Here is a 23,627-nt window from a genome sequence, read left to right as displayed (position 1 = left end):
TCCCGGCGGCAGCGGCGGGAGGGAGAAGCCCCCCCCCCCCCCCCCCCCCCCCCCCGCAAAGACACGCCCAGAAAGATGGGGAAATCAAACATCATTAGGGCTCTAATCTCCACTGGCTGCAGAGGAAATGAGGGCCGAGGCTCTATTCCTGGTGCCTTATTGTTACGGTTAGGGCTGTCACGGTAACCTGCGGCCCTTTTCTTCACCTTCACCGCCTCATTATGGGATGGAGGTGCCAAGGAGGGAGGGAGAACAAAGCTCATCCAATCAGGTTCGGATGTGGACGGAGAAAAACAGGACGGAGCTGTCGGAGGAGGTCCCGGCGCTCCAGCAGCGCCGCTTTGCTCTCCTTAAAGACGCCGTTAATCTCGCTGCCTTGTCCGACCTTAAAACACTCAAAGGCTTCGTCTTTGGGCGGAGGAGAGCTGGACAGAGGCCGACTGGTCAAGCTGAGCTGCACGTCAGCGCGGGACAAAAGGGACCGCAGTCCTACCTGTTCCCCGGGTGGGCGGGCTCTATGTGAGGTCCCGGTGGTTCCGGTACGTCCAGGTTCTCCGCGTCGGGTTCTTCTGGCTCTTGTTCCTGTTCAGGCGTCTGGACAGAACTCGGCTTTGACTTGGAGACGCTCTTTAAGGGCTTCTTCGGAACCGGACTCCCCTCCCCCCCACAGAGGTCGGACCTCCCGGACATGGTTCTGCTCCCGTTCCATCACTCACCCAGATTTCTTGGTCTTACAGGTCACAACTAGTCAAATTAATTCCAGAAATTTGACGCTAACGGCGTTAGCTTTAAAAAAATAATAATAATTAAAAAAAAACGGCGTTAGCTCAGTCTCTTAAATGTTTTTGACTCGCTAATTAGCGGTCATTCGTGTTTAATGGGGGGAAACACAGATTCAGGTTAGCTTAGTTTAATCACGTAGCCAAAGAAAACAAAAGTGACTCTCCCCCTTAAATGTAAAATAAATTAAAAGTAAGATATCTGGAAGGACTTTTACTCACCTGCCCGTCTGGGAGACACTCAATAAGGTTGTGAGGGAAGTTAGCCGTCGGTCTGATCCGGACGAAGACTCCGACTTCACCTGTGTGAGCCTCCATAGCTCGTTAGCAGCTCCTTAGCAGCTGGTTAGCAGCTGGCTAGCAGCTCGTATAGGGCTCCGTATAGGGCTCGTTAGCGCGACGACGACGCATAAAAGTCGCGTTTGACTTGCAGCTTTCTTCATTCTGTACTAAAATATAAAATACTGCTTGAAAATGTGAGAGAAACGTTCATTTCAGCTCACCTGAGCGGCTCTCGGCTGCTTCCGCGCTGGTTGCTCGCCGGAAACCGCTCGCCGGAAACCAAGGGCAAGTTTCCTGGCAGGGGGGCAAAATGGCCCTGGTATCGAATCCCGTGCGGGAATGAAGCGGAACAAAGACAGCAGGGAGGACCCGGGGCACGCCCGGGCGGCTCATGTCCGCCCGGGCAAAGGCCCCAAGGCCTCACCCCGCCGCCCCCGCGCCACCCCAAATCCCACAGCTGGATGCGAACCCAGTTCCTCCGGCTGTGAGTCGGTAACCCTACCGACCACGCCACCGTATAGGTGAGGAGGCCTGAGGTATTACTAAGGTCGTACCTGCCAAATAATAAGTTGATATCTCAGACCACAGCGTGTTGTTGTGTTGTTCTGTGTTGCTATGCTGTTGTGTTGTTGTGTTGTTGTGTTGTTGTGTTGTTATGTTGTGCTTTTTCCTTTTGTGTTACGTGGAGTGGGCGTGTCTCCGACCAGGTGACGTCGTACTGGATTCGAAACCAGTGCCTCTGGTCTAAAGTCAACAATGCTACTGTCTATTTATCCTAACGTTTGACAGGGGGACGTCTAGGTGGTGTAGTGGGTAGTGCGCTTGACTCCCCGCTAGAGGATCCTGGGTTCAAAACCAAGGCGTCCAGCATTCAGGTGTTTTACAATAATTTGTTGTTTGCTCCTCTGCAGCTGCATTGGATCAGCTGATTGATCCAGTCGTTCTCCACCGCTGCTCGATTCATGTCACTGTGTGTAGTTGTGATGGTGAGATGAAGCCTAAACTACAGCCTGCCTCCGCAAACAATTTTACTCTGAACTCTGATCGGAATAAAGAAATGTTGTCCATGTAAACGCACGTTTACATGGACAACATTGGACGTCTGCTTTTTATGACAGACGCGTGGCTCAATCTGCAGAGTGGGAGCTGTGACCTCAATCACATTATGCGCCTGGCGGACACTTAAAATCACCGCCGTGATACGTGGATGGAGTCTGAGGGGGTTTAGTGCAATTTACTTTAGTTGATGAAACACGGTGAAACAGAAAAGATGATAAAACAAGAACAAAAGAAAGTCGAGAAAAAAATGAGATGAACAAAAAAGTAGTTTAATAAAAATTCATTCCTAATCACTCTAAATTCCTGCAGGGCTCGGGACTCGAGGACTTTCTTTGCAATAAAAAAAAAGAAAACAAAACTCCGGTAAGATACGTCTGGCCTCGCCGTGCACGCCACTGAAAGTATTTCAATTCCTTTGACAGTGGGAGATCAGAGTGGGAGAGAGGAGGGACGGAGAAACCTGAAAGGAGGGAGGCATGAGAGGAAAACACACGGGATGGAAGAATCGCAAACAAAACAAGTGGCTCAGCGGGGTGCCAAGGTCACTGCGGCGCGCGATGCTGACTTATCAGGAGGCGGAGCCGCAGCAGATTGTGTGTGTGTGTGAGAGGAAAAACCAGAGCAGTCAAAGAGAACAAAAAAATAAAGTTCCATCTTCCCTGAAAATCCAACATTTGTGGAGGAAGAAATTAAACGTGTTCAATTATCAAACGACATCTTAGATTTGTTTAAAATGAATCTATACTCCTCCAACGCCATCCACTCCTCTCCCATCGCTCTCTCTCTCTCTCTCTCTCTCTCTCTCGCTCCTGTTTCTTTCACAAGTCTAAGAAATCCAATCATTTCTCTGTGTCAAACCTCCAGTTTGATCTCTCAAACAAAGGCGGGCGAATTTGATTTGAGCGCATTCGGTAGCTTTGTGCCGATGAATAAAACATTCCCTCTCCTTGACGCAACCCGGACTTATCAAGTCACAGATTCTCCCTTTGAGCTCGGCGGTGACAGTGCAGGAACCTCTGCAGGAAAGATGAAGCCCCTCCCGTACATCTTCAGCGGAGATAAGATAACCGCTCCGACACGAAGATACACAGACCTGTGTGAGCGACACGCGCTGACGTGGTGGAGAGCCACTTTTCATCAGGGCGTGATGAGAATGAAAGAAAAGCAAAGAAAGTTGATCCGCGATTTCATCCCGTCTGACCCCGACGGGGTCGCACAAAGCAGAGGTCGTCTTTAAATCACCCGAAACACGACACGGATGACTCTATTGTCAAAATGAAGTGTTTATTGGTACATGTCAGAACTCTCTCTCTCAGTAGATGGCAGACTCGCCCCGTGAAGACGTCGAGTCCTGGGTGACGCGGAACCGCACCCCCTCGACATTATCATTACGATAATGCGTGTCGGACGACCACGGAGAACATACGGTCCCCGGGAATCATCAAAACGTTGTTTCATCCTCATCACCTGGTCAAAGCTCAGGTCTGAAACGAGGCAAACAGAATGCAGGTCCCCCCCCCCCCCCCCACGTTTAGAACACTGGATATTCTACATGATTAAAACAGCAAAGGAAAGCAAATCAAGTAAAGTTAGACGCCTTAAATCAAATCGGCCAGTGATTAGCTGACCGTACGTGCTAAGGCGCTGCAGGGCGCAAACAAACAGTGATTACACGAGACAGATTTACATTTAAATAGAATACTAATGCTGCATTAAGGGGATCATTGCTGTACTGTAGAAGCCGGAGCAACACAAGCAGGCATTAAAAACGGATAGGCTTTTAATCCAGGCTGAATCCTGCCATCATCTCACAAACGTGTCTCCGGATCGTGTTTCTAAAGCGTTTTGCTGCCCCCACCAAACAGCACAGAGTTTAATGCAGAGGGCTAATCATTCTGCTAAGATTGGAGAGAGGGGAGGGCTGTTTGCAGCAATGGGGGGGGGGTCTATGTTAGTGGACCTAAATGTTCTAGCTTGATAACCATTAATTTATCTAGTAGCCATAAAGGATTTTTTTTTTAATTCTTCACTGCAGGTTATATTACAGTTACAGAGTTTATAGTTTAAAACAACTAATTGAAAGTAATGTGAAAAAAGAAATTCTGAAAGAATGTAAAGCCTTGATGTACCCAAACCAAAGTTATCCCCCCCCCCAATGTTTTGTGGAAATTACAAATTTTTGTTTCTAAATTCAGGGAATATTTTGGAAAATGATCAGAGAACAAAGCAAACAAACAAGAAAATAGACGTTTTGAGATTGGCTCAGATGAGACAGTCATCAGTGATCAGGCTTGTAGTGGTGCAAAGCCCGTGTTCACTATTCATTTACAAATATATTTAAACATTGTCTTTTTTTTAAATTCATGAATCGATGATGCACTTGAGAAACTCACGGCAACACGATTTTCTGCTGGAGCAGAACGTTTTCCACGTGACTCGGCTTGGGAAGCTCGACAGGAACCGCAAGACGGTTTGATTCCCTCCACGGGTGTCAAAAACGGTAACAATAAATACCTTTAAGAGTTTCACGTCAAGTATGATGCGACGGCAGAAGCCTTTGCCTCAAAGTAGCAATCATGAACTATTCAATGAAGGCTGGGAGCGAAGCAGAAAAGAAACGCACCAGAAGAAATAAAGAGTCATACTAAAGGAAGAAAAGAACTGGCTTCGTAGTACCTCAGGGAGCACAAAGGGTGTGGATGAATGAAATAAGAAAATCATTGTAAATGTCAAATTACTTTTTTGTGAGTTAAGAGCCTATTTGGAAAAAAAAGTGAGCCGGCGGAGTGAATCATAAAAAGGTGTCTCAGTCTGGAAGAGAACGTTTGAGATGTCTGGCTTCATGCTAGCATGAGGCGATGGCAAGAAGGAGGTGGACATCGGCTCCTTCAGCTATCTCCACGTAATGATCAGCACCGGTTCCATCTGCCCGCGTGAAGTCGGCCATGTTTGTTTCGTGCCGGCTGTGATGTTTCCAGGAGGAGAGGGGAAAGCGCAGGCTGGCGAGGCTTAAAGCCACTTTTAGCTGGCGCCGCTTCATGCCCCGCTAAATTGCTGCTTTGGTTCAGTGTCACCCAAAAACACGCCATCATGTCCAGAACGCAGCTGAGCACCGATCCAAACTAATACACAACCCGGTAACGGGACGCAACAACGGAGCAGCGAGGTTAGCGAGGCGCTGGCAAACGTAGCATCTAGATCAGAGATCATCTTTAAACTTCAACCAGCTGAGAAAAGAAAACCCAGCGCACTTTTTTCACGTTGCGTTCAGCTTTCATCGGTCTTGTGTTTTGGCCTCCATTTCTAAGTTGTGTTTTGCAGCTGTTGTTTGCAGCTTGTTACCCAGCTCACAGCGTTATCGCTCTTGTTCTACGTTATTCTCATAAAAGCCAGCCTTTAAATCATCAAGGAAACACATCCAATTTCAAAAGTGAGCACCAATGAGGTAATTTAAGGGCCCGCGAATGGAGCCGCCGAGGATGTCTAAATCCCGCTCGTTGGTTTGCTTCGCGTCAACACCCGGATCAACGGTGCTAAAAAATATATATAGAAACATTTAGAACCAATTAAACCGGCATATTCAGACGGAAACCATCTTAATGGAAGCAGCCTGGTCTTTTTAAAAGTGCAAAAAATACCCAAAGACCTATTTGAGCTCATATTTATACTCCATTAGTACAAGAAAAAGTGTGCTTTAGCAGCAACGGCTGAAAATGTCGACATTAATGGCAAAGAATGAGAAATACTGACAGAGAAACTTTCCTTTTCACCCAGTCTGCTCAGTAGAGGATAGATTTATTGTTTCATTTGTCCCTGACTGACGGGACGAGATGGATGAACGGAACCACGCCACACACTATTTCACCCCCCGTTCCGCCTTTCTGTCTCCACGTCTGCAGTGAAATTAGAATACTGACATCTGAGTCATCGCTTTGAGGGAAGACGAGCGTTCGAAGCACCTCTTCAGGCCGACGATCACATCGCGCGTCATGTGATCGTTCCGGTGCATGTGTTCAAATTTCATTTCATCATAATAGACATGTAATGCAACCCCATCACATCACCACGATGGCGTCTTTATTACCTGGACCGCTGAGCTGTCAGAGACTGCGTGTGTGTGTGTGTGTGTGCGTGCGTGTGTGTTCTGTGTCTTATATTTTATCCCTATGGGTCAGACTTGCTGTAAAATATGTGATTGATAACCCAATCAGTGTTGGTGAAACAAACTACTATTAAAAAAATCTCAACAAGCTTGTTCAATTTCAGCCACAACGCCATCTGCTGTTGCGGAGGTAAAAAAAAACAAAAACACGCCAGACATTTGTGCAAAAAAAAAAAGAAATCACTCAATCATGTGTGTAGTTCAAAAATAATTTGGCAAAAGCCCTCGGCTAGAGGACAGGACAAAGAAGACAGATTCCAGCAAGCTACAGAATCCCACACAGGTCAGGAGACTCCCTGCAGAAGATGACACAAAATGATCAATGGCGCCCTCTTAGTTCTTTGAAAAGTGCTTTCTCCTCACAAGACATCTATAAGTCCACGTCAGCTACGGTGAAACACAGAGATTAGTTACAGAGCAGCGCTCAGGGGTGGGAGGAATGTGAAGACTGCCCACTGTTTGGATTATGGTCAATAAATGTCACTAATTCTCTCAGTAACCTCCGGCAAAGACGGATGGCCGAGGCCGGGCTGCCTGCCAACGCGACTGAATCACGCTTCACTTCATCCCAAAATATAACAACAAAGAAACCCACTCCAGACACGCATTTGTTTGAGAAATGCTAAAAAATAATGAGGATGCGTTTACCATGTGTTAGCATGCTAGCATTTTGGTTGCAAGTTTCCAGCATGAAGCAGATAGGAATGTCTCTAGATAAATAGTTTGCTCATGAATCTAATTAAGGAGAAACTTGATATTTTATTTCATCCAAGAGTCAGCATGTTTAACATCAGATAAAATAAAATCTTACATCCAGTCAAGCCTGCAACCATAAATCTGTTGCTATTAAAAATGCAAAGCAGTCTACCGCAGCAAAATGAGTCGAGATAAGCCACGGCCGCTATAGGCAGTCAGACGGCAACGTGCCAGAGCTAGAAACTAGCCGCTGCGTAACAAAGCTGGCTGTGCTAACGGCTAACAGCGTTATACTTCTGCTTCCAGAAGAACTGAATGCAAACAGCACGAGAGAAACAAATAGGGGGAAAGAACAAACTCTGCAGAGGATAGAGAGAAATGCAAAGATAAAAAAAACCAGAGATGAAGATAAAAAACAGAGTGTGGGGAGGTCTGGTGACAAAGAGGGATTGCAGCAGCAGCAGCGAAGGAACAAAGTTTGTCCAAGAGAGAGGGAGGAAAGGGAGGACGGAAACTGCAAAAGGACATCTATCAAAAGGTGCAGAAGAGCAAAGCGCAGAGACGGATGGAGGCGCGTTTAACTCGGCACGACGCCGCTTTCCACGGAGGAGCGGTTGACTTTTATTTAGCGGCATGCGCCACGGAAGCCGGAGGACATCAGAGCAGGATAAGAAAACATCCCAGATTGTCGTCAGAATAGAGTCCATCTGAAATAAGTAGGTAGACAGTCCATTGTAAAGTCGTCCTATTTACTACAGATGGTCCAAAAGCTTTGTGCGTGAAAAGTTCGAAACCCACTCCCTGGGAAAACAATAATATTTATTTACTCCAGTACAGACCAAACTATTTCGTGAGTCGAGGCTCTTCTTGTGGAAATATTGAATTATGCTTTTCAAATTGTACTTTCTCCAAATGGTTATTGATTTTGGACTCTCAGAAGTGCAATTTGACATTTAATAACCACGTCCAGAAGGCAAAACCCTCGCTCAGGTGACCTACTTTGAAGTTTATTCGGAGCGCATTTTTCCGGATGCTGCGCTGACACAATTCAATCAGCAATTTCCCCACACAGCGTAATTAGGATCATGGTTCTGGGGAGGAAAGGAGGGTCAAGCACAAGCACACATTTTGTGTTATGGGATGGCCTCTGGTGACCAGACAGGGTTCCTATTAGTTGTTCAGATGAAATAATCAGTACGAAACGCTGAGTTCTCTCGTTTCTATTTTATTTCCCTCCGTTTGCTCGTCTCTTTCCGAACACAGAGCCACTGGGATCTCATTTAAGGAGCGCAGGCGCTTCCTCCAAGTCAAACCCGGAACTTTTCGGTAATGGTCACCGGTGAAATGAGTGCAGCGGTTTGTCTCTGTGGACGGAAGCTCCGGGGCCGTGACGCATCGCTTCATTTATCAGCTATCTCCACAATCAGCACGCAAGCACTAGAATCTAGATTCTAGTTCTAGTTCTAATAAATTGCTCTTATGGGAATTAAGTGTCCAAAACAATCCGCCTGTCTCTCGTGTTCTGATGGGGGCAGGACTCGGACTCTCACGAATGCTTGATGGAGCTAATTAAAGCAGACACATGATTTATTTGAAATGACTGTGGGCGACACACTTTTGTTCCTGCCAGCAAAAATTACAGCTTACATTTACAATTAAGTGTAAAACCGGGAGAAAAGATTAGATGTTGAAACAAAAACAAAACCAAAAGGGATGACCTGCAGAGTCAACGTTCCAACCTTCATTCAATCAAATATTCTTTTAACTTTGATTCTATCCTTACAAATCATGTAGTCAGACATTTTAAAGCAATCATTTATTATTTGCAATTTCAGCCAACCTTGTAATATAGAAATTTGTAGCCGTGATGTGGAGGATATTTAAATGCTTTTGGTTACATTTGAATTTCTTCATCGCTAATTAGCATTAAATTAGAATTCTGTTAGATCATTAAAATGTGAGCGTCCCCACAAGTCTTGGAAAGGTTGCCAATTAGCCTTTTATATTTCTGCTTCAATAACGAGATTTGGAATTACTTTCAGAGGGATTCTGAGCAGTTTTAAAAGGAAAAGGTAGAAACTCCGTAAATTGGTTTCACATCGTGTTTTGTGATCTTTGAATCAGGGCAAATTGAAAACGGGAAACAAACACAACACGGTTGCTAATGCTTGCAGAATCTTTTCGCACTTTCGGCTCAAGGCTGGAACAGCCCTTGTTAGATTTATGTCAGCAGACTTTAATATTCACGTGCATCTGCCATTGAAGTCTTTGTGAAAGGACACGACAGATAAGAAGATAAGATACATTTAAAAATGAGCTCCTGAAACCTTTGTTTTTCATTCGTCTCTGCAGCCTCGCTTAACGAAATCACAATCTAATACGAGCCGTTCCAAGGAGCGCACCTCACATACCGCCGGATCACCGCTAACGCTGAAAATGATATTTTTGCAGAGATAAGTAGACGACTATAGCCCGACTCGTGGACCCAGCTTTCCCGTGCTGTAATGAGTTTAAATTCCTTTCTGTTTCTCATTGTTTCATAGCGGTGTTATCCACACTCACTTACCCTTTCTCTTAGGCACTGCGGGGGCCTCGGGGACTCGGTTCGTTTTATGTGTTTACCAATTCCCACAACCTAGTCGAGACTCTTGGGGCATCTCTTGGAAATTACATTTTGTAAGGTCCCAGAGACTATTTAGCTGGCTGGGTAGTAATAATTGCAGGGCACGAAAAAGTCAGAATAAGTACCGGTACAACTTCTCATGTTTGCGATGCTGCAGGATGCTGGATGGAATACGGAAACAGGTTTAAACATCATGCATTCGTCTTGAATTATTTAGATTAAACCGAGCAGGCCAAGGATTGCATTCCTAGTCTAAAGTTGAAAAGCAAAATTTACCACCAATTTCCTGAAGCAAATTCATCCATCAGGGGCAGTAAAATATTGATTTAGCGGTGTTTAGTAAAGTCTTGCACCTTAGCCGTTAGCGCCGCCGTTTTCGTTAGCCTGGCCGCAAGGATCAGACTGAAGGTGGAAAATGATGAGCTAAAACATTTGATTTGGTACATTTTGCTGTTTGTAATGAGGCACCATTTCCAAACCAGCAGGAACAATGACTGGTCTGATATCCTGTGTTTGCGCAGCCGAATGTTTCCACACCCAAATCTATCACCGACTTAATCTTTGTACTCCACCTGGAGCACGAAATGTCAGACGTATATCTCTCTGACCTATCTCCCTGTGCCAACAAACACGACTGGAGCCGAAGGTAAAGAAGGAACGCCAGCGGGAGAGAGAGCGACAGAAAGAGAGAAAGAGGGACAAGCCACTATTCGACAGAAACGTCGGAAACGTGCGACCAGAGACTAAGAGTCTGTTTAGTGACAAAAAAATAGAGCAAAAATAAATAGAAAACTGCCGTTATGTTTACGTGAAAGCAATCAATCAACGGGAGAGGCCACCGAGATACCGGCGGGGTTGTTATTCCCACATGCGGGAGGGCGTCGCTCAGACCTTCTGGACACCAGTCATCATCTACTCCTTTGGCCGTGATGGCGTCCTGCGTGGGACTTGATCACCCAACATGCGCCATAACAAGGCGGCTGATGTTGCAGCAAACGGCGTCCGTCCCCTCCGCCGCCCGTCCTCCTCGCTCAGCACGGGGCTAATTAAGGCTGGATTTAGACGGTGGCATTTGGGTTTGTGTGGGCCGAGCCAAGCTTTCCCGTAAATGACCACATTAACGTGATGATTTCTCCCGCCGTCTGCAGTTTCCCACCAGTGATCCATGCAGATGTGAGCCCCCAGCCCCCCCACGCCACGGCCTGTCTAATTGTTGTCATATTTTGTCATTTGCAGCTTGTTATTTTAGAACAGCGGTTGGGGACGCATATAAATACCCACAGACGTTTATTGAATGCCATAGGCCAGCGGGCGGCTGATTGATTTTGACCCCTTTTCAGTGATGTCAGAATGTGATTTGCTGCCACATCGTTGTAATCTTGAAAAGCTACCCCCCCCACCCCCCCCCCCACCCACCACCCCCGCCAGTGGAAATATGAACTGAGAGGATAGTGAGACTTGGATAACGCTGAAATTAAGATTAATGGGCATTTTGGGAAGGCTGCCAGAAACTATGAAGATATTTTTTTGAATACATTTAAAGCAGAAAAGGGAATGTCAAAGATGATTCTGGGTAAAACCGTAGGATTCTCAAAAGGGAGCGTGTTAAAGCGTTCGGTCATTGATTGATTGATACCCAGATCTGTGCTGTTTATATGTTATTTATTTTAAACATTTACAGATTTAATAAAGTCATTATGAATATGCATGGAACTCATGTTTTACTTAGCCCATTTTCATAATTGCGCTCCACCCGCATGCTACGTCATGGGGGGGGGCAAATGACATATTGGAATACAGATTAATGAGCGTAGGCGTGTTGGTGGAAATGTAGACGTGTGACAGAGGTCAAGCACGTAATGACAAACCGTAAATTCAGTGGATTCCAAAGGGTAAAGCTGCGTGAGTGTGTGTGTGTGTGTGTGGCGTTTTAAGTAGCCTGTGAAAGGCAGTCAAATGTTATTTACCATCTGCCATCTTTTCCAGCAGGGAGTGGCTTCTGATTTAATGGCAGCCGTTGTTGGGATCTGACCTGACGTCCACCTGTTTTTGTTTGGCTGTCAGTCAGTTTGCCTGTCCGTTACCCGGGTTACAGGAAAACGCTCTGACCTTACATGAAACTGGGTTGAAGGGGCAGAATTATTACCGTTAAATGTTTCACTTGATTCAGGGTGGATCTTGGATGGGTTTCCCCCCCCCCCCCCCCACTTTGTTTTTAACAGAACCTTTTCCATGAAACCGGGTAGAAGGATGAAACAGTCTGAGGAGGACCTGGAAAAAAAGGGAGGATCCATTTTGCTTTAATTAATTCCCAGGGCGCTGTCGGACCTCGCAGAAGCCCGTACTTCATTGCAATCTAATTAGCGATACGTACAATTTGAACCTCTATTGCTGAAGTCCTGCTCGTAATTGAAATGTGAGATCTTTGTGGTGTGATTATCTGGGATTCTTCTCCGGATTCCTGGAGTGCATTTATTTAATTGCTATGAGCTAATCAGCTGAATTAGCTTGTGTGTGCACCTGCACGAAAGTGGCAAAGTGCTCATTAAGCTTTTGTTAATTTGGTCTTCAGGTATAAATAACTGCGTGTTCATTTCTTTATCGTGCCCATACGCGCTGTTATTTAACCTCAGATTGTTTTTTTGTCTGGCTAAGATTTATTCAAGTTTCTTCTTGTTGCGTCTGAATCTGTTCCTTCACAAAGTTGACTGGAAGACGGAGCAGAAAAAGCAGCGCTGCCTCCACCTGTACCAGTTTAGGTACGATACGAGGGCCTCCTCTAGGGTATCCAGCAAGACGAGCGATGGCCCGGCGGTGCTTGGGGAGTCTGCTCCTTCTTCTGACTGTGATAAGAAAGAAAACTCGGCAGAACGGGATGAAAATAGACTCATGGAAGACGGGAACGCTTTAATCTTTCCCTCTCTCCCTCTTGCCTCGCTCGTTCTTCCACTGTCACAGTCGAACAACGTCCTTGGCTGCAGGAGTTTGGGATTTGAAAACCTACATCTGCTCCGCGAGACAGAACTGGATCCCGTTCTCCTTCTGCGTTTCGCTGCAGTCATAGGTTTTGCACATGGGAGCGTGAGGAGCGCTGCTTACTGAGCAGGTCTCTGCAGGCAGCAGGAGAGAGGCTGCTGTTAAATGGCACCTCTGTGGCTCGGGGGGGGGGGGGGGGGGGGGCGAGAAGAAGGGATTCCTGTCGGAGGCGTTTGGTCTGAGACGAGCAGAGTGACCGCATTCAATCTGTTCAAGCACGGCGGCGCTGGAAGTGCAAGCCGAAGCCTTTTTGGTATTCAAAACAGCAGGCTTTAAATGCGTTGATCCGTGAAAGGACGGGCGGCACACGGAGAAGCACACGACGAGGAAATCCACAGCCAGCGGGCTACTAGGTGGCAAGAACACCGAGCGAAAGGGTGCACACGACGACACGCAGAGAATCTCTCCACACGGGACGGACGGAGACCAACGCAAACGCAACCTGTAAATATGTGCTGCTGCAGGCGCAGGCGTGGAGAGTGCAGAGATATAAATGTGTGTGTGTGTGTGTGTGTGTGTGTGTGTGTGGGGGGGGGGGGGGTCATTTAGCCTGTTGTAAAATGAAATAGTTTGTTGCGTGTGAACATATTAAAGATTCATGAGAAACTCCCATTAACTGCTTCCTACACAATCTCTCACACGACACCCAACCTGAAGGCTCCATCTTAGACACACACACACACACACACGCACCCCTTTCTGAAACATGAGAAATATGATAGAACGAGAGGTTAGAGAAGGTCATGACACCGCCTTCACGTCTTTGCCCTCCCCTTCCCCCCACCCCCCACAGGATCATGGGAAATAAATGTCTGCGCTACACTTTGCGATGGCTTACACATGATTGAAGGCGATGTCAACCCTGGTGAGGGAAACGTTTGTGGATTTGTGTGCCAGGCCAGGCGACTTAGTTTATGAGTGGTGGGAAAAAATGCCCCATTTCTTTTTTTTGGGGGGGGGGCACAAATGACCTCCCTGCAGACCTCTCCCTCCACTCATACCGGCCTGGCTGGATTTATTGCACCCAGCTAACACCTGACACCAAGAATTTACTCAGGGGGGTTCGGTTTCGACAAACAACAACAGGCTGTAGAAAGAAAAGGAGATGCGATGGAGAGATTCGCTTTCACACGCGTTTGCCGAAATGCTTCGTGCATATTAAGCGATCGGACTCGCTTTACCAGTCGACTTGCACGCGACGTTCTTTTGCCTTCTGCCTGAGGCGAGATCATTTTTCACATTTGCAAGGCTCAGAATAGGAACGGAGGCGGAGACTAAAATATACACGTTTACTGCGGCAGGTCCGTGTGAGCGCTAGCCACACCTGGAGCCGACAGGCCAATGCGTGCTGCGAGTTTTAACAAGCCACTTAGGAAGCAATGCATTCGTGAAGAGTCTTTAGATCCATACATGCAGAGCAGCCGAGCTTGGATGAGTTTGTACCTGCTCTCGACTTACGTTTGAGAGATATATGTTCATATAAGATTTCACTGCGTCTCCACTCTGGATGAAAAGGAGACGGAAAAAAGTTTTAAAATCATTTCAGCAAATGTTATTTTAAGTTGGACTAAACCACACAATGAACAGCATAGTCATAGCGCCTCCCTCCTCTCTACCTGCAGGTCTGCAGACATAAACGGCTGTGTTATAGCTAAAAACAAGGTGACCAACGTGTGATTAAACCTTAAAGGTGTTATTTATGGGGAAGCTGTGGTGTGCTTTTATTCAATAAGGATTTAAATGTGAGAAGAGACTCTTCTGGGGCGAGTCGGGGCGTTATAGAGTGGATTAAAGCACTAATAAGACGGGAAGAAAAGTGAAAGCTGCACCTTCTTCATTGCTCCCAGTATATTTGTATTAAAACTCTTCTTTGACTCGAACGCACCGGGAGCAGAGGAGCCTGCGCGACACAGCAGCAGCCGTCTCGTTCTTTTAGCCCTTAAAACTATGCTACCTTCAATCAAATGGCAGAAAAGCAAACAGGAAAGAGGGTAAAGTAGCGATAGAGATCCATCCTGCCTTCGCTATGCGTCGCCCGCAGACAGGGGGGGCGCTTCTCTTCAATTTAAGCGCAGACGCTTTGAGAGCAGTTGCTCCATTTTCCATCCATAATCCAAATCTTTCTGCTAGGAGTAACAGTTTATTAAGATTAGATGAAACTTTAATGATCCCTGTCGGGGAAAAGTGGGTCGATGTACCATGGCGAAAAGTAAAGTATCTGGAGAACACGCTGAATATCACAGAAGAAAAGGAACATGTTGAAAATAATTCAACAAAAAGAGCGTTCAAGTTGAGAAATCACGTTTGATTGCTCGGCGTGGAGAGGAAACTGAATTTAAAGTATTCAACCTGACTTTGGGTTTGTTTCTAGGTAATACTCTCAAAAGTATTTTAATGCAATTTACTGCTTCCGAGATAAATATTTGTATAAAGCTGTCATGGAGCGAGCGATCTACAATGCCACGACATGAACCTGGACTGTGTGTGTGTGTGTGTGACAGTCAGGCTATCCCAAAGAATACAGGATAATTCTCATTACATCCTGGATGATGTCGGGAGATTTTAATAATCAGTGAGGTTAAGCTGCCGGGCCTCGTTCATAAAAGTGCTCACACTTCTTCCACGAGAATACCTTCCTCGCGTCGGAGGTTTTGTTCCACTCGCCCTCGTCGCAGCCGCCATTAGCACGAACGTTAATTTTCCAATCTGCCGGATCTGTGCATCGTTACTCTCACAGGGATGCGCGGCGTGATTGTCTTTGCCGTTGATATGACCAAGGACTGAGACGCGGGGGGGACAGGGGGGCCACATGAAAGAGGCCTCGGTTTAAACGGCAACGTGTGTTAACACCGTTTGACACACGAGATAACAGCTAACACACACTGGTAATTAAGAGCCACAAACGACCCCTCTGTGTTTTTCTTTGCACTCAAATGCAATTCGTTGAGACGAATATTGTGCAGACTAACAGCAGATTGCACCACAATTGTGACTTGTGGCACAGGTACTTAGAGTAAACGGCTAATTGGTACTGCAGCTGTACGCTAACTGCTAACCTAGCAACCCAGGTACATGCTAGTCAGTCACAATCGCCGGAGCGTCGTTATTTCTTCTTCTCTCATTCATAAAAACAGATCAAAGCCTCTATCTCTCGGTCTGCCCCCCCCCACACACATCTGTTCCTCCTGCCCCCCCCCCCCCCCCCGCCTTTAAAAAGCCTCCTCAGTGCAAACTCATCCCCATCACGCAGCCCCATCAGACGTCTGTCCCCGCTCGAGCGAGAAGCCATGAAGCTATCCGAGTGAGCATAATCAATTCCTCCTTGGGTGGAGCACAATGCGAGCGTTACGGCCCCTTCGTGCTGCCATTCATGCTGCAGGAGCCGGCGGGGGGGGGGGGGGGGGCAGGAACCGGAGGTGCCAGTCATACGAGCCTCTGCTCTGCCATGAAATGAGCTCCGTTAGCGTGTGCATGCCGTGTGTGCGCCTTTTCAACGGCGACGGCAACGTGTGATAGATTCCAGCGGGCGACCATGAATGTGATTTCACATTCCAGTCCGTCAAAGCGAAGGTCGCTCTGCTTCCGGAATGCCACTAAATGATGATAATGCCGACACTTTTTGAAAAAAACTTCTACAGGCGATAGCTGGAAAAATCAACGTTTGGTTTTTTCCCCCCACTAAATTTTTTTTTTTTCGCTGCCGAATCTTTTAAATTCCCTCATCTGGATACAGATGAGGGAATGAGGGAACAGATAAATACAGAGCGGGAAGCGCTGCATATTTATTTCTCTGCCCAGAAACTGATATATATATAATTGTGGCACGGCGAGACAGCAGGGTGGATGACACGTGGATGTTTACTCCTTACAGCTGTCAGGCAGCAGGGAAACAAGGCGTGGCATAAAAGCACAGTGCAAATTAGGAAGCCACATTATGGGCGTGGGAGGAGAACTCAGTGTCCGACAAAAGAGGAAACAACAATGATCGAAACGAGATAAATAGCTCTGGAAATTCGTCATCCTCCTCTTCTGCCCTTGCAGGGTCTTGTTGCTGAAGATGCTCCCCCGGCAGCCAATCAGGAGCAGAAATGCACGACTGAGAAATTTAGGGAAAAATTGAAACTTCTTTTGAGTATCTAAACACTCCGAAATTCCCCGTCGAGTCGGAGCACAGCCAGCAGGTCAAGAGTTGGGGAGACCCCGCTGCTCTGATGAGAACACTTGTGGACACTTAGAACTGATTCTGCTCTGGAAGACAAAGTAAGACGGAAACTTCAGTCGCTGAGGGAATTTAAGGAATCTCGGATCGGGGAGGAAAATGTGTGAATTATCTCAAGCGCTCATCAAACACCTGCGTTAGATCCATCATCAGAACTCCGACTGAGGAAATCTTGGCAGAACATCCTAACTAGATAACCAGAGCCAAGTTACACCGAAGCTTCGTCCAACACCTGCACGTGTTGCATCAATCCAACATCCCTCTGGTTTCTGTGCCATTTGCATCACGTTAGCTTTGTTTGCTCGATCAGGAAGATGTATTTACAGCCTTCCTTCATTCTTTCTCGAGTAAACAAACTTCCGCAAAGGCCGACTTTTATTCAGTTCTTTCTCCGCCGTCTTTTTGGGCGACTAATTTTCACTTTCACGCCTCCTTTCCGAGCTGTCTGAAAAAGTAAACGTTAACATGTTTACACCGACTGTCATCCTGCTTTTCTCCGGAAAGCGTACATTTATGAGAATAGCAATATTTAGGGTACAACGAAGACGGTGTCTGATGTGACAGTTTTGTTTTTGTTGCAGTGAAATGTGTTAATTTAAACGTGTCATCAAGGAAACGAGCTTCAATCAAACTAGATAAGGACCCCCCCCCCCCCGTGTGAGTCATTGTGGGGTGGTGTTTGTGGCCCTACAAGAGAACTTGGACTTTCTTTCTTCAGCTCTGCGGTCCACATTGTCCCGAGCAACAACAAAAGCTGGACGGAGACGTTTCTTTTTGTTTTAAGAAGCCAAATTTCCTTCATTTCAGTCACGTAGATAAAAAGGCAAACATCTTTCTGGGTGGGAGAACATGTTTATGTGTTCCTTTAAAACTAAATGAGGGAAGGAATGTGTTGGGAAAAAGAAATATATTGGCCTCTCCCCAAACGCACTGCCCAACGAGTTTTAAATTATGCTTCACCAAACACTAAAATCAACTCTGTGCTTTAAAATGGATCCATCTTTGCCCCGCGGCGGCCGTATCTATGGCAACTGTTACTTAGCACATTAAATCGTGTTGCCATTATATTATCTGCTACTTTATTTCTAATTTACTGGATGGATCAGATAAGTTCCACATTTTCAGCCGTGCAGCTTCTGCAAGAATGTCTTTAAAATGCACCGTTTAGTGTTTAAGCAGAGAAACGGAACCCTCTCCAAAGGCTTTTCCCACTGTAAATAGATTCTTCAGGAGGATACGGCACAGTGGGTTAAGGCAGGAAAACATTTTAGGCCGTTGATTGCAATTAATCTTTTTATTTTTTCCAAAGGTAAGTATTAAAGATTAGTGGCTGATCCTGATTACCTTTTAATAACTAAAAATTGTTATAATTAAATTTTCATCAATGACGTTAGAGCGCCTTTAACAAGTGTGTGAATCATTATGCAAATTAATAAGTAATGTTCTCTGAATAAATTGGTCTATTAACCCACGGTACTTGGGTCTAGTGGTGTTGGATTGGGCGCGGCGCGGCGTGGGAAGCAATGTGGCGGTCGTCACGCTTCATTCTCGTTGCAAATGTCAAAAGATTTACAGAGAAAAGTAAACAGAGAAGAAAAAAAGCGGCGGAATTTGAGTGAAAAATGTAAGTGAACAAAACACGAGTCGTTACAGCCGGAAAGTTAGAGCGCAATTACTGGAGACGGGAAAACGTGAGTGTTTGACTTCTCATCGTAAGTATGGGGGGGGGGGGGGGGTCATAGAGCGAACTGACGCTCATCGAGATCCTCTTGTTTTTCTAACCTTGGGAATTTGTTCTTTTGTCTCAAAGGCAATTTATTCCAGAGATAAAACAGCCTAATCCGGGTCTCGCTAGCGCTATTTCTTTTTTTTTGCCTCTACCGATGCACGGGGAGGTTGAGGCGGCGAGCGTAAATTAAGGTAAACTCAGAGTGGGCTTGACCCCGATTGTTTCCACACTCCAGCTGACGCCTCAGGCAAAGAAAATAGAAAATAGTCTTGCAAGTGAAATGAGAGGTGAACGTCTGAGATGTTCCCGACGTTCCTCGGGAACGCCACCTCTGCCGTCTACATCTTCCCCTCTTTCCGGCACCATCTGTGTCGTTTCTCCGTCTAGTTTTCCCGGGCGCCTCTTTGCCCCGCTCAAACGGCGGTGCAGAGACGCCATTTTCAACAACAGCCAACAGCAGGTAGCCTCTGCGATGGCGAGACGGAACTCGGCTCCCTTTGATTCCCGTAGGACGCTAAGCGTTCTATCCCGTGGCCACCAGCGACGCTCCCTCAGCCTCCTTTTCATGAAAGGCCCGCGCAGGCGTCAGATACGAGTGCGCCTGAATCACGACAACAAGAAATGTGTTTGTGTCTCATATGGCGCTTTTATTTCCATCTCATCAGCTGCTGCGTTTCAAAGCGTTCACATGAAAGGTGGAACTTTCACACCTTCCACTTGCTTCCTTCCTCTCTCCGGCTTTCCCTCTCTTGATTGCATCCTGCCATCTGCTAGATTAATTGATCAAAAAGACCGCTCCTCGCCGTTTGCTTGATTGAATTTGAGGACAGCCTGAGCCGGCGTGTTTTTCGCCCCAGCTTTCCGCTTCGCCCCTCTCCCGCTTTTACACTCCCTTCATCAGTTTCCTCGTCGCGCTCCTTTTTGTCGTTGCCGCTCCCTCTGCATTTTAACACCTCCACACTCGGTGATATTTCAGGTAGAAGATCACACGGTCGGAAAACATTTATATGGAATGGGGAAAAAAACAAAAAAACAAATTGACTTGATTTAGTTTCAGCCAAAACAAATAAAAATAAGAATGGAATTAAAGGCACGGGAGTCGCTGGAGCCTAGCCCAGCTTGCTACGGGCGAGAGGCGGGGAACACCCTGAATGCGTCGCCAGACAGACTCACACACACTACAGACACAACCCTGGTTCCGGTTTGGGTTCGGACCTCGACAGAGCTTTTACTCCTGCGGGCGATCATATCTCTTATATTTAAACCCCCGGAGGACATTTTCATCTCCATCCTCAGATTCACTTGCTTCAAGAGACGAGGTGACAGAAACAGGTTTTTAAAAATAATGCGTATAAAAACCGAAAAAATACTGAATAACCAAGATTACGAGACTCGTCCTTGAAATTTCTGGAAAGTCCATTTGAATTATGAACCATTTAAATTATTTTAAAGATCTTTTAAAGGCATTCATCTTCCAGAAAGAACGATGCTTAGCTCTGTAGCTCAAAATGTGAAACCCATTCATGTCCTTTGCAGTGAAATCAATGATTCTAATACATCATTATTGGATAGCAATGCTGGTTAATTAACCTTAACCTTGCCCTAAAGAGAAACAAGACGATTCAGAATCAGTGGAGCACAAATAGGATTCGTTTTACCGTATCCCGTCTCCGTCCCTAACTTTGCGTGAAACTTAACTTTGCCTCTGCATTCCACATCAAACTGTCTAACAGGCGAGTAGCTAATGCTAATTCTGATTTAGTTTGTCATTTCCTTTCAAGTCCCGCCAAAAAAGTGCCATGTTTCTGACAGAACAAAAGCGATATATGGGGCATATCAAAGAGAGCGAAAATGTATGTAGTCGGGGCGTCGGTTTGATCGTGACGTTCAATGTGCGGTCTTCAAAATGTATTTGTAGATGCGACAGTGAAGGCATTCTCTATCAGACTGCTCCGACATCCCGGCTGAATGGGGGGAGGGGGAGGGGGGGATACGGCCTTATCTTCGCCAACACACCAACCCGACTCGACTGTGATCAGCAGAAACAAAAAAAAAAGATTGTCGACTGTGAATAAAAACGGTCCTGAAATAAGCCTCCAGCTTTCGCTACCAATATTGATATAGCTTCTGCACACAAACACACACAGCAGGCTTAGAAACCGAATGAGGGTCGCACAAAAGAAAGACGAGGCTAACGCTCAGAGATCAACACAAAGTGTGTTTGTGTGTGACTGAGTGCTGAAAAGAAGAGAGACGGAGAAAAAAATGAAATCAGAGTGGATGAGGTTCCCCCTCAGCCAGGATTTGGGTCATTTGGAAGAATCCGGCTGAATCAGCAGCACCGCCGCCGCCAAACCTAATCTACTGAACGGTCCTGCAGGCGACGGCCGAGCGAGACGCAGAGGAAGTGAGCGAAGTCGTCAAAATGGGAAGAGAGCAAAAGAGGAAGATGAAACAAAAGGAAAAGAGGTGGGGGGGGGGGTGGAGGATTGAATATTCGGCAGGCGGGGCGGGACAAGGGAAAGAAGAAGAAGAGAGATGGGGAGAGACAGAGGCGGCGAAAAGCAGCGGGCGAGAGATTTATCAGAGGAGACGGCGTGGAGCAGGATAGGAGATAGAAAGAAAAGGGGGGGGGGGGGCAAATAAAGCGATAGAGAGAAGACGGGGCAGGACCGGAGAGAGGAAAGAGATATAGGAGCCGAACAAGAGGGAGATAGAGGAAGCTGCTCGCTGGCGGGGGGGAGAAAGGGTTGGGAAGGCTGCTCCCACCTCCTTCCTCTCATTCCCGGTCGGCACCACCGCTCCTCCTCTGAGGGGGGGCTGTGCTCCTTATGTTTTGAAATATCATCTATGTTGAATTGATGGGTTTGCATACAGGAATGAGGCGGAGGAAGATCTCGCCATCCATCCATCCATCCATCCGCGGTCTGATCAGCTCTGCCCCCCCCCCCCCCCCCCCAGGCTGTACGCCACGTCAACACAATAAAGTTAACTCTACAACGAATCAATGTAATAAACAACCTGTTAAATAGATAAATTCACGTTGGTCTTGCATTTATGGTCAAAAATGTTCCAAAGCGTTTCCATGTTAAGGCAAAGATAGGAGAAACTGCTCGTCGGGTTCTTCCACTAGAGGGGCAGCCTGGAGCCCCCCCCCCACGTCTCATCTAGCTCGGGGCATCTGAATCCTTTCTCAGAGGGCAGAGCAGCGTCCGTCCGTCATCCTGAAGCTGATTTCATATGAATTTAAAGACGGGCAACGATCCTGCGTGAATCTCAGGAGCCGTCCCGATTCCAACATCGATTTAGTTCACGTACAGGAAGTAAATAAAGCTGAAAGGGGGGGGTTTGTGGGGGGGTGAGTTGGGTGACACCTCCTCTCTGAAGCTAATATTCGGTGACATGTGGCAGAGAAGGTGTACTTAATCAATCTTTTGTGTTTTGTTGCAGGAAATTCCCCCGTCGCCTTACCTTTATTAAAATGTCAGTCTGTGGAATGATGCATATCGCCGGCTGCGTGCTCGTGTATTAATCTGGGCTAAGATACATGACTCTACTCTATTAAAGAATAGATCAAAAATACCCGATGGGGTCACACGGCCATATTTCTCTATGGAACCTGACATAACAGCTGGAACCAGAGCGAGATCCAATCACATCTGTTCGGCTGTTTTCAGCAAATTGGATCGAGTTTTGCCATCTAGAAAGCAGCTCATGAACACCAACGCCATCCCCTCCGTGTCCCGGTGCATCCGTCCTGCTTCTCCTCGCCACTAGATGGCAGTCATGGTGTTCAGAGCCGCCGCCGCCGCCAAACTTCTCTCTCTCTCTCTCGCTCTCACTCTCTCTCTCTCTCGCCTGAGTCTGATGGCATGTGGCGGCTGGTGCTTGTGAGTAATGCCGCAGGAAAATGCGTTCCATAACCTATTGTTCTTATTGGAAAAGAGGAGAGGGACACAAACAAAACAAACAGGGAAGAAAGAGAAGAGAGAGAGAGAGAGAGAGAGAGCAAACGAGTGACTACAGGCGAGCGCTTTGGGCGAGGCTTTGTGCGGTCCAGTCTTCCGACAGACAGGAAGTGTGGGGATGTGGGGGGGCGACTCGGAGATAAAGATGGGGCACCCGGTGCAGTTAACACTCGCGCAGACAGACAGCAGCGGAACACGGGTTCACCCGATCGATGCGACGGAACCTTCCCTGCGTGGAAACGCGACGACACATTTTACGCACAGAAGCGCCCGAGAGCCGTTTCCGCTCAAACACGCAGCACTTTGTGTGTTTCAGGTGAAGAGAAGCTCATCGTTCTTCAGATGGCCTCCAGTCGACATCAGCAGGAGATAGACATATTAAAAAAGAACGCACAGGTAAGAAAAGACGGCGTGACTGCGTGTCAGAAAAGTAAAGTCAGCAGCTGTATTGGTTCTTCAATGGATCAGTCCTGGTGCTGCCTACACACTCAGTGACACACACACACACACACACACACACACACACACACACACAAGGTTTGACTGCATGTATTTTATATTTGGAGGACGCACAGCGTGACGATGCGGCGTGGGATCCGTGCAATGCCCACAAGAAGAACAGCATGTGGAAAAACAACAGGAAAGGCGCGGATCATCTCGGCAGACGGCGATCGCAACGGTCGGATAAATCTGTCCGATCCGTCAGACAACTTTATCGGATTATCTGAAGACGCAACAAACGTGCAATAAAAAAAAACACGGAGCGGTTTTTGATCTCATGCAAAACTTGTAACGCAAATATATGCAGCCATCAGCCGGCATCCAGCCACAGTTCTACACTGAAGCACGTCAGCGCAGCAGAAACGAGAGGAGCACTCATTTGTCAATGCCACGCCTAATCAGAAATATCCTCCCACCTCCTCAGAGCCGTACCCCCCCCTCTGTGCCGCACTTACACAACCTTTTTTCCTTTTCATCCCCTAATGCCGGATGAGGCGAAAATAAAAACAGTTTCATGTGCTCAAAAGGGCAGGAATGGGGGTGCCGTGGGTTCGTGGGTTCGGCTGAGGTGGG

At 46.9% G+C, this 23,627-nt stretch overlaps 1 long non-coding RNA gene across 2 annotated transcripts; it reads left to right on the top strand.

Annotated features, from left to right (window-relative positions):
• The first annotated feature begins 13,006 nt into the window (after positions 1 to 13,006).
• LOC137911649 (uncharacterized) lies at positions 13,007 to 23,189 on the top strand. 2 transcript variants are annotated; one of them, XR_011106128.1, is made up of 3 exons: positions 13,007 to 13,081; positions 22,870 to 22,949; positions 23,120 to 23,189. It is a non-coding gene; the product is annotated as an uncharacterized lncRNA (long non-coding RNA). The 2 variants fall into 2 exon arrangements; XR_011106127.1 differs by lacking the exon at positions 13,007 to 13,081 and adding an exon at positions 22,449 to 22,475.
• Positions 23,190 to 23,627: the final 438 nt, after the last annotated feature.

Source organism: Brachionichthys hirsutus, chromosome 23 (assembly GCF_040956055.1).
Source record: "Brachionichthys hirsutus isolate HB-005 chromosome 23, CSIRO-AGI_Bhir_v1, whole genome shotgun sequence".
In the NCBI taxonomy this organism is placed as follows: Eukaryota; Metazoa; Chordata; class Actinopteri; order Lophiiformes; family Brachionichthyidae; genus Brachionichthys; species Brachionichthys hirsutus.
This window is presented reverse-complemented; position numbering and strand designations above follow the sequence as displayed.